This window comes from Ovis aries, chromosome 3 (genome assembly GCF_016772045.2).
Source record: "Ovis aries strain OAR_USU_Benz2616 breed Rambouillet chromosome 3, ARS-UI_Ramb_v3.0, whole genome shotgun sequence".
In the NCBI taxonomy this organism is placed as follows: domain Eukaryota; kingdom Metazoa; phylum Chordata; class Mammalia; order Artiodactyla; family Bovidae; genus Ovis; species Ovis aries.
Genome location: NC_056056.1, coordinates 98,081,433 through 98,101,072, shown reverse-complemented (window position 1 = coordinate 98,101,072; position 19,640 = coordinate 98,081,433). Strand labels below are relative to the sequence as shown.

Below are 19,640 nucleotides of genomic sequence, written 5' to 3'. Positions count from 1 at the left end.
TTCTAGTGGTTACCTTAAAGTCTACAATTTATGTTTGTGATTATTCCAGGTCCACTTTCAAGTAACACTATACTGATTTCTGAGTAGTGTGTGCATGCATGCTCAGTCATGCACAACTCTTTGCAACCCCATGGACTGCAGCCCACCAGGCTCCTCTGTCCATAGGATTCTCCAGGCAAGAACACTGGAGTGGGGTGCCATTTCCTCCTCCAGGGGATCTTCCTGACCCAGGGGTCAAACCCGTGTTTCCTGGGTCTCCCCCATTGGCAGGCACATTTCCACTGCGCCCCCTGGGAAACCCCATGAGTAGAGCAAATACCTTCCGATAACAAATATTTCTAATTCACATCTTCTGTCCCTTGTGTCATTAGCACTGTTTCATTTATACATGAGCATACATAAATACATTGCTACTATTATTATTTTGGACAATCTCCTATCGGTTTTATCAATCAAGAATAGTAAAAATAATATAAATAAAATGATTTTGGACACAGGAGGGGAAGAAAAGGGTGGAACGGTTTGACAGAATAGCAATGAAATATACACATTACCAATTGTAAAACAGATAGCCAGTGGGAGTTTGCTGTGTGATGCAGGGAACCCAAAGCCAGTGCTCTGTGACAAGGTGGAGAGGTGGGAGAGAGAGAGGGAGGTGGGAAGGTGGTACAAGAGGGACGGGACATACGTATACCTATGGCTGATTCATGTTGATGTAAGGGAAAAAAAAATCATGAGATTGTAAATTTATTAGACTATAATTAAAAATTAAAATATTTTTTAAAAATATGTTTCTATTTTTCTTTTACTTGTCCTCTCTTTGATGCTCTTCTTTTTTATGGAGAGCTGAGTTTCTGACCTTATTATGCTCCCTCTCTATAATGAACCTCTTTAAATATTTTTTACAAAGCAAATCTTTGTAACTTTTTTTTTTACAATTTTTACAAAATTGTTTTTACAAAACAAATTCCTTGAATTTTTATTTGTATAAGAAAATCTATTTCTCCTTCACTTTTAAAGGATAATACCACAAGATAGAGAACTCTAGATTGGTTATATTTTTTATTTCAACACTTTAAATATTTCACTCCAAACCCTTCTTGCTTTTATAGCTTCTTAGGAAAGCTTGGATGTAATTTATATATTTATTTCTTTATGAGTAATTTGGACTCTTTTTTACCTTTCTGGCTTCTTTCAAAAATTTTTCTTTATCCTTGACATCCTCAAGTTTGGGTATGATATATATATAGATAGTGGTTTTGGCATTTATCCTGTTGTCTGATATTAATTTGGGGGAAATTGTCAGTCATTATTGAGTTAAATATTTCTTCTGTTTCTTTTCTCCTTCGCCTTCTGGGCTTCACCCTACACATATGTTACGCCTTTTGCAGTTGTCCCACAGTTCTTGGATATTCAGTGCTGCTTTTCTTTAGTCTTTTTGCCTCTCAGTTTTGGAAGTTTCTGTTCTCCTGTCTTTCAGCTCATGCATTCTTTCCTCGACTGCGTCCCACCTGCTAATGAGCTAATCATAGGCATTCCTGTTTCTACTGCATGGTGTTTTATTTCTAAAGTTTCTTTTTTTATGATTATTTCTTAAAACATTTATCTTTCTGCCTACATTGTCCCTGTGCTCTTGCATGCTGTCTGTTTTCCTCATTAGAATTCTTGCCATATTTATCAGAGTAGTTTCAAACTCCTGGTGTTATATTTCCAACAACTTTGCCATTTCTGACTGTAGTCCCGGCGCATCGTGTCACAAGTATCCTTATTAGTAAGAGACAGGGAGAGACTGGATGTGGCCAGGTTCAGTTCAGTCACTCGGTCATGTCTGACTCTTTGCAGCCCCATGGAGCTCAACACACCAGGCTTCCCTGTCCATCACCAACTCCCAAAACTTGCTCAAACTCATGTCTATAGAGCAGGTGATACTGTCCAACATCTCATCCTCTGTCATTCCCTTCTCCTCCTGGCTTCAATCTTTCACAGCAACAGTGTCTTTTCCAGCGAATCAGTTCTTTGCATCAGGTGGCCAAAGTATTGGCGTATGAAGTTAGCTTCAGCATCAGTCCTTCCAATGAATATTCATGACTGATTTCCCTTAGGATTGACTGGTTGGATCTCCTGGCTATCCAAGAGACTCTCAAAAGTCTTCACCAATACCACAGTTCAAGAGCATCAATTCTTCAGCACTCAGCTTTCTTTATAGTTCAACTCTCACATCCATGCATGACTACTGGAAAAATCATAGCTTTGACTAGATGGACCTTGTTGGCAAAATAATGTCTCTGCTTTTTAATATGCTGTCTAAGTTGGTCGTAACTTTTCTTCCAAGGAGCAACTGTCTTTTAATTTCATGGCTGCAGTCACCATCTGCAGTGATTTGGAGCCCCCCAAACTAAAGTCTGTCACTGTTTCCACTGTTTCCCCATCTATTTGACATGAAGTGATGGGAGTGGATGCCATGATCTTAGTTTTATAAATGTTGAGCTTTAAGCCAACTTTTTCACTCTCCTCTTTCACTTTCACCAAGAGGCTCTTTAGTTCTTTTTGTCTTTTGGCCATAAGTGTGGTGTCATCTGCATTTCTGAGGTTATTGATATTTCTCCTGGCAATCTTGATTCTAGCTTGTGCTTTCTCCAGCCCAGAATTTCTCATGAAGTACTCTGCATATAAGTTAAATAAGCAGGGTGACAATATACAACCTTGACGTACTCCTTTCCCAATTTGGAGCCAGTCTGTTATTCCATGGCTGATTCTAACTGTTGCTTCTTAACCTGCATACACATTCTCAGGAGGCAGGTAAGGTGGTCTGGTATTCCCAACTCTTTAAGAATTTTGTGATCCACACAAAAACTTTGGCATAGTCAATAAAACAGAAGTAAGATTTTTTCTGGAACCCTCTTGCTTTTTCTATGATTCAACAGATGCTGGCAATTTTATCTCTGATTTCTCTGCCTTCTCTAAATCCAGCTTGAACATCTGGAATTTCACAGTTCACACACTGTTGAAGGTAAATTGGAAGTGGTCAAACAGGAGATGGCAAGAGTGAACATTGACATATTAGGAATCAGTGAACTGAAATGGACAAGAATGGGTGAATTTAATGCAGATGACCATTATATCTACTACTGTGGACAAGAATCCCTTAGAAAAAATGGAGTAGCCATCATAGTCAATAAAAGAGTCCAAAAGGCAGTACTTGGGTGCAGTCTCAAAAATGACAGAATGATCTCTGTTCATTTCCAAAGTAAACAATTCAATATCACCGTAATCCAAGTGTGTGCCCTGACCAGTAACACTGAAGAAGCTGAGGTTGAATGGTTCTATGAAGACCTACAAGACCTTCTAAAACTAACACACACACAAAAAAGTGTCCTTTTCACTATAGGGGACTGGAATACAAAAGTAGGAAGTCAAGAGATACATGGAGTATCAGACAAATTTGGGCTTGGTGTACAAAATGAAGCAGGGCAAAGACCAACAGAATTTTGCTAAGAGAAGGCACTGGTCCCAGCACACACCCTCTTCCAACAGCACAAGAGAAGACTCTACACATGGACATCACCAGATGGTCAATTGATTATATTCTTTTCAGCCAAAGATGGAAAAGCTCTATACAGTTAGCGAAAAAAAAGAATGTGGCCAGAGGAGAATAATAAACCCATGTAGATGAGAAGGTAGCATGTAGGCAGAGGGAGAGATTGAAATGGGAGGTCCATAAGCCAGTAATGCCATCAGGCACCAGAAGCTGGGAGAGACACGGAAGGGACCGCCTGCTAAAGCTGCCAGAGGAGGCACAGCCCTGTGGATCCCTTGGTTTTCTTCCAATGATACTAATTTCAGTCTTCTAGACTCCTGAAGTCTAAGAAAATAAATGTATTTTATTTTAAGCCACCGTGTCTGCCATCATTTGCTAGAGCAACCACATGGAATTAATATAATGTGTGCGGCGTGATCTGTCTCAACATATGAGAGTGGTGAACCTTGCCATCTAAGGGGCAACCACAAAACAGATGGTAAATAGATGAGGAAGAGGAGATATCCTTGCTTCTGATCTTTAGTCTGTATTCACAAGGAACATCGGTTTTCTTTCCTTGTGACGGATTTGTCTAATTTGGTATAAAGATGACACTGATCTCATAGAATAAATCACAAGTTTTCTTTCTCTTCTACTTTCTGAAAGTGCTTGTGAACTATTGCTATTAATTCTTCTTTAAATGTTTACTGAAATTCACCAGTGAAACTACCTGGGCATAAAATTTCCTTGGTGAGAAGATCTTGACTTGCTAATTCATTTCCTTTTTGTAGATCCATTTCTTCAAATGGTTTTTCCCTCTCTCCCTGAGAGGGATGCTATACATGTGTTGTTATCCTTTGTGGTGATCCACGAATTTCTGTAGCTCCATTTATTTCTTTACATTCTGTTTTCTTTTAGTGACTCAGATTGGAAGAGGAATAGCTATAGATCTATCTCTTATTTTGAAAATTCTTTTCTCTGCAGCTCAAATCTGATTTTGACCCCCTTTTCTATTTAAATTTAAGTTGTATTTCTTCCCATCTCCAAAATCTCAGCTTGATTATATTTAAAAACATTATTTTTATCTTTTTAATGATATTCTCAATTTGATGAGTCATCACTATTGTGTTTCCTTTAATTTTTTAAAATGTGATTTCTTTTCGGTTCTTTCACATATTTATAGTAAGGGACTCAGTGTCTTCATCTAACACATCAAACATCTGGACCTTCCTGAGAGAAGTATGTACTGACTTCTTTGTGTGGGAGGGAGGGTGTCTTTTTTCCTGTTTCTTTTCCCGCCTCATAATTCTTTTGTTAAACTTGAATATTTTAGGTAATATGATATGGGACTTTGGAAACCCTGTTTCCTCCGTTTTCTACTACTTTGTTGGCAGCAGATGGTTTAGTACATTTCTCGACTAATTCTATCATGCCATAGGTCGTCTGTTCTGCGGCCTCTGAAGTCTCGGTTTGGTTCGCTCAGCAGCCAGATAAAGTTTGGGGAGAGGTGTCCTTAAGTAGTTTGAGCCTACAAGTTTCTCAGCCTTGCTATGAGGGTCTGTGTGTGTTGGGGACAATCATTTCCAGTACCTCAGTTTAAAAAGTCTATTTAGCCTTCACTCCCTCCTTGTGCATGGACACAGGCTGGTCAGGGAGTGACTGGTGCTCCCTAAGCTCTCTTCTGGGCTTGCATATAGCCTTCCTGCCTGTGTACTTGAACTTCTATGGCCTCCTACCTCTACAGGGGTGTGGTAAGGCTTTACAAAGCACCCAATAAAAGCTTTGTCTTCAGACTCTCTTTTATTTTTTTTTTTTCTCGTACCAATGTGATTTTATTTCATTTTTTTCGTGGTTATGAATGCCAAGGACAGCATCCCCGAACCGAAAACTTGGTCCTCACAAGATATAAGTATTCCCCCAATAACAAAAAAATTAAACCGTACTGTCAGAAAAAAACAGAAATATGTGGCATAGGCTTCTGAGTTATGATGTGTTTCAACTGTATGAAGGAACATTCTAGAATCTACCTAGAAACATTGGGAAAACAATTGGCCTGGTGCTACTGGGGTTGTTCTGCCTCAAAGGGGGATAGAGGGTGCGTGATAGGGTGCTTAAGACTCACAACAGCCACATAATCACTTGCACAGAGTTAACCAAAATTCAATACAGATAATATAAAAGAGTAGAACAATGTCAACAGTTATTCAATGCCTGGAAAGCAAGTTGTAAGCTAAGAACAAATAACTCGGCAGGAACAATAGTAAACACGTTTACAAGACTTGGGAGATGAAAAAACTTCATCATTCATAGATGATGTCTTGTACACACGTACATTAGTTACCAGCACATTAGGGGACAACCACAAAACAAAGTAAGACTAAATCCAAGCTGCTTAGCTTTCCACCATTCTCTTGAGTATCAAACCCAGCCCACCTTTGGCCACTTGTAGGGGTGTTTTTTCTTCTTTATTCTCAATGTAAATGCTTGCTCCTTGGGACACCAGCAATTTTGCTTCTTCCACTCTCTCTTCATCACAGGCTAAGTGTCCTTGGCTGCTGCCCGGTGCATTGCTGTGGCCTCATAATGGTCCTTAGCATCTGGATTAGCTCCGCCTTCCAGTAACATGACAGCAATCTCATGCCTGTTTTTGGAAGCTGCATAATGTAGGGGAGTACAGCCATTTTGATTGACAGCATTCACTTGAGCACCTTTTCCCAGAAGGGCTTTGACAATCTCATCTCGGCCAGCAGAAGCAGCAATATGAAGAGGAGACCAACTTGCATCATCTTTATCATTCACTGGCACTCCAAGTTGCAGCAAGAATTCAACAATTTCTGTATGTCCAGCTGAGCATGCCCAATGCAACGCTGTTCTGCTGTCCTGGTCAGTCCTAGTGGCCAGGGACTTATCCGCCAGGATCCTCTCCTTTAACTCCTCCAGCTTCCCGCTGTAGGCCAGGTTGCAGATCATTAGGTTAGACACACACCCCTCCATTTCGCTTTCCGAGGATCTCGGTGCAGCCAGATCCACCACCTCCTCACGTCCCAGACTCTCTTTTAAATGTTTCTATGATTGCTTGCTTGCCTTCACTGATAACACTGCATTAGGTAATTTTTGGACTTTTAAGTTTTTCTTTTTTTTTTTAAGTCTGGACAATTTTTAAGTCTTAATGGAATTTGATACAGTATTGCTTGTTTTATGTTTAGGTCTTTTAGCTATGAGGCGCGTGGAATCTTAGCTCCATGACCAGGGATTCAACCTATATTCCCTGCATTGGAAGGCAAAGTCATAACCACTTAACTGCCAGGAAGTCCCTGGACTTTCAAAACAAGCAAATAATAAAGTGCACTGCCTTTATTGATTCCTCCTCTCATTCAGGACAACATGTCTAAGGTTTACCCAGGTTTTAGCATGTATCAGTATTTCATTCATTTTTATTGTTGAATAATATTCCATTGTGTGGGTGTACCACATTTATTTATTTATTTATTTATTTATTTATTTATTTATTACTGTTGAAACTTGAGCTGAATCCCATTTTTTCACTATATTAAATAATATAAAGAATATTTTTATACAAGATTTTGAGCGAACATAAAAGCAAAATGGCTGTCTGAGGAGGCCTTACAAATAGCTGTGAAAAGAAGAGAAGTAAAAAACAAAGGAGAAAAGGAAAGATATACCCATTTGAATGCAGAGTTCCAAAGAATAGCAAGGAGAGATAAGAAAGCCCTCCTCAATGATCAGTGCAAAGAAATAGAGGAAAACAATAGAATGGGAAAGACTAGAGATCTCTTCAAGAAAATTAGAGATACCAAAGGAACATTTCACACAAAGATGGGCTTAATAAAGAACAGAATGGCATGGACCTAACAGAAGCAGAGGGTATTAAGAAGGGGTGGCAAGAATACACAGCAGAACTGTATAAAAAAGACCTTCCTGACCCAGCTAATCACAATGGTGTGACCACTCACCTAGAGCCAGACATCCTGGAATGTGAAGTCAGGTGGGCCTTAGGAAGCACCACTACGAACAAAGCTAGTAGTGGTGATGAAATTCCAGTTGAGCTATTTCAAATCCTAAAAGATGATGCTGTGAAAGTGCTGCACTCAATATGCCACCAAATTTGGAAAACTCAGCAATGGCCACAGGATTGGAACAGGTCAGTTTTCATTCCAATCCCAAGGAAAGGCAATACCAAAGAATGTTCAAACTACCATACAATTGCACTCATCTCACACGCTAGTAAAGTAATGCTCAAAATTCTCCAAGCCAGGCTTCAGCAATACGTTAACTATGAACTTTCAGATGTTCAAGCTGGTTTTAGAAAAGGCAGAGGAACCAGAGATCAAATTGCCAACATCCACCGGATCATTGAAAAAGCAAGAGAGTTCCAGAAAAACATCTATTTCTGCTTTATTAACTATGCCAAAACCTTTGACTGTGTGGATCACAATAAACTGTGGAAAATTCTGAAAGAGATGGGAATACCGGACCGCCTGACTTGCCTCTTGAGAAACCTGTGTGCAGATCAGGAAGAAATAGTTAGAACTGGACATGGAACAACAGACTGGTTCCAAATATGAAAAGGAGTATGTCAAGGCTGTATATCGTCACCCTGCTTATTTAACTTCTATGCAGAGTACATCATAAGAAATGCTGGACTGGAAGAAACACAAGCTGGAATCAAGATTGCCGCGAGAAATATCAATAACCTCAGATACGCAGATGACTCCACCCTTATGGCAGAAAGTGAAAAAGAACTAAAGAGCCTCATGATGAAAGTGAAGAGGAGAGTGAAGAAGTTGGCTTAAAGCTCAACATTCATAAAACTAAGATCATGGCATCCGGTCCCATCACTTCATGGCAGGTAGATGGGGAAACAGTGGCAGACTTTGATTTTTGAGCTCCAAAATCACTGCAGATGGTAATTGCAGCCATGAAATTAAAAAACGCTTACTCCTTGGAAGGAAAGTTATGACCAACCTAGACAGCATATTAAAAAGCAGAGACATTCCTTTGCCAACAAAGGTCCATAGAGTCGAGGCTACCATAGAGTCAAGGTTTTTCCAGTGGTCATGTATAAATGTGAGGTTGAACTATAAAGAAAGTTGAGCACTGAAGAATTGATGTTTTTGAACTGTCGTGTTGGAGAAGACTTTTGAGAGTCCCTTGGACTGCAGAGAGATCCAACCAGTCCATCTTAAAGGAGATCAGTCATGAGTGTTCATTGGAAGGACTGATGTTGAGGCTGAAACTCCAATACTTTGGCCACCTGATGCGAATAACTGACTCATTGGAAAAGACCCTGATGCTGGGAAAGATTGAAGGCAGGAGGAGAAGGGAATGACAGAGAATGAGATGGTTGGATGGCATCATCAATTCAATGGACATGAGTCTGGGTAAACTCTGGGAGCTGGTAATGGACAGGGAGGTCTGGTGTGCTGCAGTCCATGCGGTCACAAAGAGTCAGACACATCTAAGCAACTGAACTGAGCTGAACTGAAATGATGTTTTTATTTCTAGGAGGGGAATTCCTGGATCATAGGTTAATTCCATGTTTAAATATTTCAAGGAGAAACCAAATTGCCTTCAGGACCATTTTACATTCTCATGGTTGATGTATGATATAAGGGTTCTTTCTAATTTCTCCACTTTCTTACCAGCACTTGTAATCTACTATTTTGATTATAGCGATTCTAGTAGGTGTGGCATGGTATCTCTTTGTGATTTTGTTTGCATTTATCTAATGACTAATGATATAAATATCATGTCCTGTGCTTATTGTCTTTTGTAATGTCTTTTTTGGAGAAATTTCTATTCAATTGCTGTATCCATTTTCAAATTGGGTTATTCATATTTTACTAATGAGTTCTAAGAGTTCTTTATATATCTAGATACAAGTCCCTATACAATATAAAACTAGACTCAAGTTACTGATAGGGGACTATGATTTGCTCAGACGAAATGTTAAGTAATCGTTGCTGACTTAATTATTGATAAACACCCTGGAGATAGGGGTTTTCTTGTAGAGCAAGCTCTGAATCGGGTCAGATAATGACAGTGTCCTGTAAAAGTGACCCTGCTCTGGGAGCTAGCACTTTATGAGGAATTTTGGTCCTGGTCAGCCTACTCTAGTGGCTGCAAGGCTGCTGGCCTTCACAACTATGGCAGTGGTGCGGCTGTTGGCTTTCAAGGCTCAGAGTTTGTAAGACGAGAATGCAAAAGGGTAAGCCACTGATCCTGTGGGTATCAACAAAGTTCATCATCTCTTCTTTAATTGATACTCATCAGAATGTTGCAAGTCTTTTGTTAATTTCTAGAGATGGGAAAATTTTGATTTTTAATTTTTTGCCAACATTTCAGTATTTTATGGAGGTGTGGATTTACAGAGGTCCTTACTACCTGATTCCAGAACTTTTTCCAGACTAGACTTTGCTATTAGGAGCTGGCTTTAAATCCACTTGCCAGTGCAGGAGACATAAGAGACATGGGTTCAATCTCTGAGTGAGGAAGATGCCCTAGAGAAGGAAATGGCAACCCAGTCCAGTATTCTTGCCTGGAGAATCCCATGGACAGAGGAGCCTGGCAATCTACAGTCCATAGAGTCATGAAGATTCAGACACAACTGAAATGATTCAGCATGCATGCACGCAATACAGCTTAATCAGGAGAAACAGCAAACTGGGCTATTTTTCCAATATTTTGGCCACCTGATGTGAAGAGCCAGCTCATTGGAGTAGACCCTGATGCTGGGAAAGTTTGAAGCAGGAGAAGATATGGGCAACAGAGGATGAGATGGTTAGGTAACATCATCAACTTAATGGGCATGAGTTTGAACAAACTCCAGGAGAAGGAGAAGGACAGGGAAGCCTGGCGTGTTACAGTCCATGGGCACAAAAAGTCAGACATGACTGAGTAACTGAACAACAACAAGGCTGTTTTCTATGTTTTAACTAACTTTGCCAAATCATTCTTCCATGGTCAGGATTGTTGGTTTTCCTAAAGTTTGCCAATCATAGTCTAAAATGGTGTGAATTACAAAATAAATTGTGAATGTAGAGCTAGCCAGTTATGCCACATGTAGATAAGTTTATGGGCATCACTCTGCATTTTTAGAAAGTTCATTTGTATGCTCACTATTCTTTGAATGGCACAACTACAGGCACATGTCTTTCTAATTATGAAATATTCCAACCCCTCTTAAAATTGCTGTTGTTGTTTAGTCACTAAGTCGTGTCCAGTGCTTTGTGACCCCATGGACAGTAGCCAGCTGGGCTCCTCTGTTCATGGGATTTCCCAGGCAAGAATACTGGAGTGGGTTGCCATTTCCTTCTCCAGGGGATCTTCTTGGTCCAGGGATTGAACTTGGGTCTCCTGTGTTGGCCTCAGACTCTTTACCATCTGAGCCACCCGGGAGCCTCCCCTCCAGAATACAGGCTACAATATTATAGGTCACATGCTATTGCCAAGCTTAAGAAATTAAATATTGCTAGTCCTCTTTTCCTATGATTTAATAATTCTGTTAAAACCAGGTCACTATCTCAATACTCTTTCCCTGAAATTCTCTAGAAATTAAGATATACTAATTTCTATTCTAAGTAACAAATCCAAACAGGAAAGAGCCGTGGTGAGTGATATTTTTTCTAAAAACTTGGAAAAATTGAGGGCTGTAAGTTTTTGTTGATAATTCCAATCATTTACAGAATGTCCAACATAAAATATTATACCAACGGTGATGATGGGTTCTTAGAAATTCCCCACAATTGAAAAGCAGCAGTACTTTACATCCACATTTGCACATACTGAAAATATCATTTGGGTGAGTTTTTGATTTATGAGGGTAGAAGAGAACTTCAAATGAGTAAAAAGAGTAAAATTCCTGCAACCTCAGTCCATATCTGTTTTTAATATTATAGGAATTCATTTGAATATGTTGCTTTTGTTCCATAATCCCCCAAACTAACATTTGTATCAAAGTTACCTGATGATACAACTACAGGACACTGTATAATGAAAATGACTTTTTACATTTTCATCCCTTCTCCAGGGAATTTCAAGAATTGCTGAATCAAGTAATGGCTTTAACTAGAAACACAAGTACTCACTCATTCCAAACAAATGAAAACCAAAGACATAATTACAGTTTTCACCATGGTGCTCTTTATACATAATCTATAAGAAAAATTTCTATCATTTTAACAAAAAAGTGTTTCTCTGAGTCAGTTTTATATCATGGAGATTGCTGGCAATAATGAAAATAACATGTTGAATTCAGTCTTGTAATGGCATCGTGTTCATTCCTCTACTTCATGGGAAACCTAAGATTTGATGAGTATCGCATATTTTTTATAGACAGCTCATCACCGACAGAGCCAGAGCCTATTATTTCGTTCCCCTCATTCAGACGTTGGCAACGAGCTTCTCTCAGTGGTTTCTCTGGCTTTTGAGCAGCCAGTGAAAAAGCAATAGATATTGTGTGTTTTTCACCTCATTAAAATTACAGTCCCAGGATGACTCTCCTTTATGTAACAAAGGAGGTCTGCTAGTAAGCTCAAACAGCTGGGTTAAAACTAGTCTCTGAAGAGGATAACTGACAGAATCGGTAAACTTACAGGCAGGGAAAACAGCCCAGAGAACAACTCTTCAGACATGGAATCTTCAACCATCAGAATCTGTAGTACTTAACCTGACTAGCCTACAGGTTCTCCTCTCTGTATCTGGGGAGGGGTGTGGATTTCTAGGTCAACCCTCAAACCAGATAGAGATTCAGGGAACATTCATAAAGCCATACCTATGTTGATGTCTTCCAAATTAACATCTTGCTTTGAGACCCCTTTCCTTGTCCCCAGATGCTCATATCTGCTTTTCAACTTGATTGAAAAACTGGATTCTCCAATCCATGAGATTCTCCAAGTAAGAACACTGGAGGGGGTTGCCATTTCCTCCTCTAGGAGATCTTCCCGATGCACAGATCGAACCAATGTCTTTTGTGTCGCCTGCATTAAGAAGCAGGTTCTTTACCACTAGCGTCCCCTGGGAAGCCCCTTCAACTTGGTAATAGAGAGTTAATCAAAGACTTTCAAACCTGACACTTTTTAAAGTTTATCTTTACTTTTAGCGTGCTGGGTCTTGGTTGCTTCGTGCGGGCTTCCTCCAGTTGCATAGCGCAGGGGCTGCTCTCAGTTGCAGTGTGCTTCTCCTGTTGTGGGCACAGGCTCTACAGCGATCAGGCTTCAGTAGTTGTAGCATCTGGGCTCAGCTGCCTGCCGTGTGTGGAACCTTCCTGGATCAGGGATCTAACCCCTGACCCTCGCATTGGCAACCGGATTCTTAACTACTGGACCGCCTGGGAAGTCCCCAAATCTACCACTTTCAACACTGAACTCCTCAGTGTGGTCATAAGAGGAGTAACGACCTTCACTTCTCTTGCTCTCTGTTTCCAATCCATCAGCTAATACTACCAGCTCTATGTCATAAATATAGTCACTATCCAACCACGTCCATCCATTGTCCCTGCAACTACCTGAATTCAAGCCTACCAACAGGCCACCATGCTGTCTCCTCTTCCCCTTTTATAATCTCACTTTAAAAATAGTAACCAGGATGATGTTTTCCAGACCTGAGTCAGAACAAGTCCTTCTTTTTCTGAACACACTCAGAGCTTCCTTCTTGCGCAGCAAATGAACTGAAGTGTTAACCATAACTCTCAAGACCTTTCCAGACCTAGTCCCTTCTAATTCTTTGACCTCAGAACTTGGCATGGCACGTCTTCTTCCTCTTCTGGAGCCACTCAGGCCCCCTGCTCTTCTTCAGTCACACCAAGCCAGCCTCTGCCTCTGGGTCTTTACAGGCCCTGTGAGCTTTGCCTGGAATCTTCTTCTCCCAAATATACATGGGTTCTCATTACTTCTTACAGGTATCTATTCAGATATCACCTCACTCTGGAAACCTCCTCCGATGACTTTTGTGAATTGAGCTCACCTTCTCTGCTCCCCTATCCATCTTAGCCCACTAAGTTTTTCTCCCTAGCATCTACTATTCCCTTACATAAACTACTTATCATAGTATAATGTGCAGTGAGTGTAAGATACACGGGCTTTATACACGTCACTAGGAAAGTACACTGCCAGATAAAAAGTGAAATAGTTCTTTCTCAACTTACAATTCTTATTTTGACTATACCTAAAGTGAACAGGAACTAAAAAGCCTCTTGATGAAAGTGAAGAGGAGAGTGAAAAAGTTGGCTTAAAGCTCAACATTCAGAAAACTAAGATCATGGCATCTGGTCCCATCACTGCATGGCAAATAGATGGAGAAACAGTGGAAACAGTGTCAGACTTTATATTTTGGGGCTCCAAAATCACTGCAGATGGTGATTGCAGCCATGAAATTAAAAGACGCTTACTCCTTGGAAGAAAAGTTATGGCCAACCTAGATAGCATATTGAAAAGCAGAGACATTACTTTGCCAACAAAGGTCCGTCTAGTCAAGGCTATGGTTTTTCCAGTAGTCACGTATGGATGTGAGAGTTGGACTGTGAAGAAATCTGAGCACCAAATAATTGATACTTTTGAACTGTGGTGTTGGAAAAGACCCTTGAGAGTCTCTTGGACTGCAAGGATATCCAACCAGTCCATTTTAAAGGAGATCAGTCCTGGGTGTTCTTTGGAAGGAATGATGCTAAAGCTGAAACTCCAGTACTTTGGCCACCTCGTGCGAAGACTTGACTCATTGGAAAAGACTCTGATGCTGGGAGGGATTGGGGGCAGGAGGAAAAGGGGACAACAGAGGATGAGATGGCTGGATGGCATCACCGACTGGATGAACCTGAGTTTGAGTGAACTCCAGGAGTTGGTGATGGACAGGGAGGCCTGGCGTGCTGCAATTCATGGGGTCGCAAAGTCAGACATGACTGAGCAACTGAACTGAACTGAACTGAAATAACTATTTTAGATTCATTTAAGCATAGATACTTATCATCTAGCCACCCTTCTTCATATGAAAAAAAGGAAAGGTACAATAAAAGAAAATGAGCTATTTAAAATGTTTTCACCTTAAGGACTGTCTAGTCAAAGCTATGGTTTTCTGAGTAGTCATATGTGGATGTTAAGAGTTGGACCATAAAGAAGGCTGAGCACCAAATAAATGATGCTTTTGAACTGTGGTGTTGGAGAAGACTCTTGAGAGTCCCTTAGACAGCAAGGAGATCAAACCAGACAAACCTAAAGGAAATCAAGCCTGAATATTCATTGGAAGGGTGATGCTGAAGCTGAAGCTCTAATACTTTGGCCACTTACTGCAAAGAGCTGACTCATTAAAAAAGACCCTGATGCTGGGAAAGATTGAACGCAGGAGGAGAAGGAGGTGCCAGAGGATGAGATGGCTGGATGGCATCACCACTCGATGGACATGAACTTGAGCAAGCTCTGGGAGATGAAGGACTGGGAAGTCTGGGGTGCTGCAGTCCACAGGTCACAAAGAGTCGGACACAACTGAGTGACTGAACAACAGCGAAACCTTAAGAAACAGGGACTTGTGTATATCTCCACTTTTCTACACTATCATTTTATACACATTACAGACCTTTGGTCATTTAGCATTTTTTTTTTTTTACCACATTCTGCAGCTTGTGGGATTTTCCCTGACCAGAGATTGATCAAACCCGAGCCCCCTGCAGTGGAAGCATGAAATCCTAACCACTGTACCACCAGAGAAGTTCCATTATTTCTTAATATAATGCTCTACTTTAAAAAAAAAAATCTTCTAAGCTAATGATATTATATATATATATAAAGTATATAATATAATATATATATATATATTTCTTTTTAGACTGAATTCAAATGCACAAATCTGTCACTGTAGACTAATTCATTTGAGTCACTTTTTAATCCACTGCAAAGAGTTTGGCCATGTTTTCTGCATGTGGGAAGACTGCTCCACAAACGTGCCATGTGATCTTGCTCGTGTCCATGGGCATGCACGCACAGCTTTTGCTATACTTCATTTGAGGGGGGGCAGAGCCTCTCTTGACCTCTTAGGAACAAGGATCTTGCTCCCTGGGGTGCTATCATGGGGTGGTTCTGATTTCTGCTCCACCTCTTTAAGGTATAGCTGCGGACTATAACTGCTCAGCTGAGATCTAGAATGTACTCTGGACCTCAGGATATCCCGTGAACCATGTGGGGTTATGCTCTGGCTCCTTCAGTCTTGGTGTTACATTTTCTGGTTTGCAGTATGAGGATTACAGGGATCGGGCACCTGTGCCTGCCCTTCCTTTCTTTGTCTACATAAGGAATGAACTGTCTGAATCTAAAAGTGGCCTTTGTCCTTACTGCCCAGTTCCGAGCTGGGCTTTGGCCCTGCCTTGTCTTGTATGCCTTCAGTTGGGTCGCTTAAGCTGAATGAACCCAGTATATTTTGTGCACATCTCAGCTGGTACAAAATCACAGAACATATATATATATATATATATATATATATATATATATTAATGTATATGTCAGTGTCTTCCTTTTTTACAGTCATATAAAATGTGTGGTTTTTGTGTGGCAAGGAATTAAGGAACTTAGGAGAATATTGGTGTTCTGCAATGACAAATATTTGTTTAATATATAGTGTATGCTCTGATTCTCTATACCTATAGTTTTTCTGCAAAAATAACAATTTCAATGTCATGTCATAATATTTTTACATGGCAAATACACTTAATATGGATATAATACAATATGGATGTAACTCACCGAATTCTGTGGAAAGGTTGAAAATATGAAAGCCTATAATTAAATGACACATTAAAAATGCCACCCAGACAATAGTGAATATAAGGTGCATGTTGACATACACATTTTTTAGACATGGGACGTGATAGTACGTCTTAGAATTGTCGAGATGAGGTGTTGATTTGTTTGTTTGTTTAGTGAGCATCTCCCACCCCAGAAATGTAAATTTTGTGAGAAACTTTATGAATTGATTCACAACTCATATCTCTGAAGCCTAGAGTGCTGATGACATATATTATGCCATTAAAAGTTATTTATGGAAGGATCTCAAGGTGGACTCTGTTTAGCAATCATTTTTAATATTTGTTTTTATTTGGCTGCAGTGAGTTTTAGTCATGGCATGTGGGACCTATTTTCCCTACCAGGGATTGAACCTGGGCCCCCTGCATTAAGGGTGTGCAGTCTTAGACACTGGACCACTGGGGAAGTAAGTCCCTGTTGAGTGATCTGGTTGGACTACAAGAAACAGGATGACATGTTCCTTTCACCTTCAGTTAGTTTGTGGATTCTCCTCAGTGTGATTGCTAACTTACAACTTAAAATACATTGTAAACAAGGTTGAATGGAAGTCCATTAGTTCCCTGACCAGGGATGGGACCCACATCCCCCGTTTAGGAAGTGCAAAGTCTTAACCGCTGGACCACCAGGGAGGTCCATAATATAGGAATGGAATATCATATTTAAGGTCATAGGAACAGATCAAAGAAGACCCACTCTATTTCTCTTGTTGCCTCTCTTGCAGACTCAAATTTCTCAGCCTTTCATGATTCACTCAACAATCCTGAGGATCATTCAGGTCACTCTTCTCAGAAACATCATCATTAAAAGTTTCATCTCCAGAATAAAACAATGTTTTGTTTTTCATTGCATCCCTGTAGTACTTTCCTGTCTCCTTTGGCAGCATTCATAGATTTCTTGCTGGCTCTAAAGTTCATTTTTCTGCAGAAAGCTGTTTTTGTGTTGCCTTTTAAAATGGGGTACCGAATTCCCTTGCGTGCACATCCTTACAAGTCAGACACAGACCTAACTGTGGGCAGAAAGATGCCAATTGAAACGTGCAGTTGGACATACTTGTAATAAATGTGTTTATATTTTTGTGCAAGGACTTATTTAGAAATGTCTCAACTAGCAAGTACTTAACCTTTGAACAACACAGGTGGGTTAAAAGAGATTTGGGGGACCTATAAAATTTATGTGAACGTTAACTGTATAGACTTGAGTTGAAAGAAAAGGGAGGAGTGAACTTTGTGAGAACATAATAAAATTTTATTGGTCTCTATGGTGGAATCTGTTTGGGTTTTTCTCTTTTATTTCCTCCTGTTTCCTGAGACAGGAGGGCAAGGTTGCTTCTTGAAGATGTCTGATGGTGAGGGGAAAGATGCCCAAAGAGACAGTTTAGAATGGATGAAAAGGGAGGATGGAAAGGAAATTGTATACAAATATTCTGCCTCTTTTAAGATCAATGATTTCAGTTTTCTAGTCTTTTCATCCACTACAAGAGCTTGACTTCTTTCTGTATTCCTTCCACAAGGATAACGTTACCACTCCTCTTAAGTGATTAAGTGCCTAAGATTCTAATGGCTTCCCAGATCTTGTGCAGAATACCAGCTAAACAATAATAAGTAGAAATACAGGATGCTACAGTCATCCCTGGAGGTCCAGTGATTAAGACTCAGTTCTTCTAATGCAGGGCACATGAGTTCAACCCCTAGTTGTGGAAATAAGACCCCACATTCCACATGGCCAAAAACAAATAGATAAATAAATAAAATAAAGCTTAGAAAAAGAAATACCAATGCTTATTTTATACATGTATACTTTCCACTATATTGTATGTGTATATTGCCAACACTAGCAGACTCTGATAAATAACTTTTGATGGTGAGAAAGTGTCATTAATTCAAAGTATTGCGTTTCCATGTCTGTTTTATACTGGACAAAACTATCTGCAGAGGTATATGCAAATTGGCACCAACTGTATTAAACATCCTAATGCAATTTCACCTGCTAATTAATCTCATCTAAATTGTGATTTTGGTCTAAATATTAAGTTCCAGAGGATCTCATACCAGATCACTCTTGCAAACTATCCTCTTGGTTATAATTTAAAACATATGTATGAACAAATACTGAGTCTCTTTGAATTCTTTAATATCGTATTGTTTTGAAAATAAGTAATTACAGGCTATTTCCTGCATGTCAGTTATTATTTATTTGTATAAAAATGTTGCAATGTTTCCTTGATTTTGCCATGAAATCTTATTAGCATATTCACATTTTACAAATTTAAAGTATAAAAATGAGTCTTGGAATTTGAAAGTAGAAGTTGTAAAAATGGGAGAAAAGATACAGAATATGTTTTTTAAAAAGGCTAGAAGAACTGGAGTAACATTTATTACATTTGAAAGTAGTGAAAGTAGTGTCTTTTCTCAGCTTACCCCTTTCCATGCCAGCAATGCTCAGATCCAGTGAATAAATGGAACACATTCTTAACAGCAGCCCAGAATTTTATGGAATTAGGACTAGTGTTAACATTTTAAAAAGATATTTACTTTTTTATAATGTGTGTTTTGTATGTATGTGTTTGTGTTGTTTGTGTTTGTGTGTGAAAATATATATGTGTATTTGGATTTTTATATTATAAATTTTATGTAATATACATTTGATTACTTGTAATATAAATAACACATGTAGCATCCATATAGATTTTCTATTAATTTGAAAAAACAATTTTCATTTGCATTCAGTTACCCATAAGAGAATATGAAGCTAAAGTAGTTAAATTACTTTTGGCCCACAAACTTTCCACCCTGAGAATTTAATCTGTTTTCACAAAAATCCTATGGACTACCATGGTTTACAGAATTTCTTAAGCAAGATTTCACCCCCACAAAAAAGAAATAGACTTGAGTCCTTATCAACAAGAGATTATACATATCCTATGTGAGTGAGTGAAAGTTGCTTAGTTGTTTCCGACTCTTTGCAAGCCCATGGAATATACAGTCTTCGAAATTCTCTAGGCTAGAATACTGGAGTGGGTAGCCTTTCCCTTCTCCAGGGGATCTTCCCAACCCAGGGATCAAAACCAGGTCTCCTGCATTGTAGGCGGATTCTTTACCAGCTGAGCCGCAAGGGAAGCACTATATATGTATGCTGAAATGCCATGTGCCTTATAAAAGCATTTTCTTATTTTTAATGGCAATATATATGTTTGTGTTTGTTTATGTGCCTATGTACACATGCTTAAGATGTGAAAATGATTTCCCATGTTTTAGGTATGCTTAAGCTTTCACACATAAACTTCTGCATATGAACTTGTATCCTGTAACAACCTGCGT

The 19,640-nt window shown here is 39.5% G+C and overlaps 1 pseudogene; it reads right to left on the bottom strand.

The window, feature by feature from the left end:
- Positions 1-5,315: 5,315 nt before the first annotated feature.
- On the bottom strand, positions 5,316-6,517 carry LOC114113613 (26S proteasome non-ATPase regulatory subunit 10-like; annotated as a pseudogene).
- Positions 6,518-19,640: the final 13,123 nt, after the last annotated feature.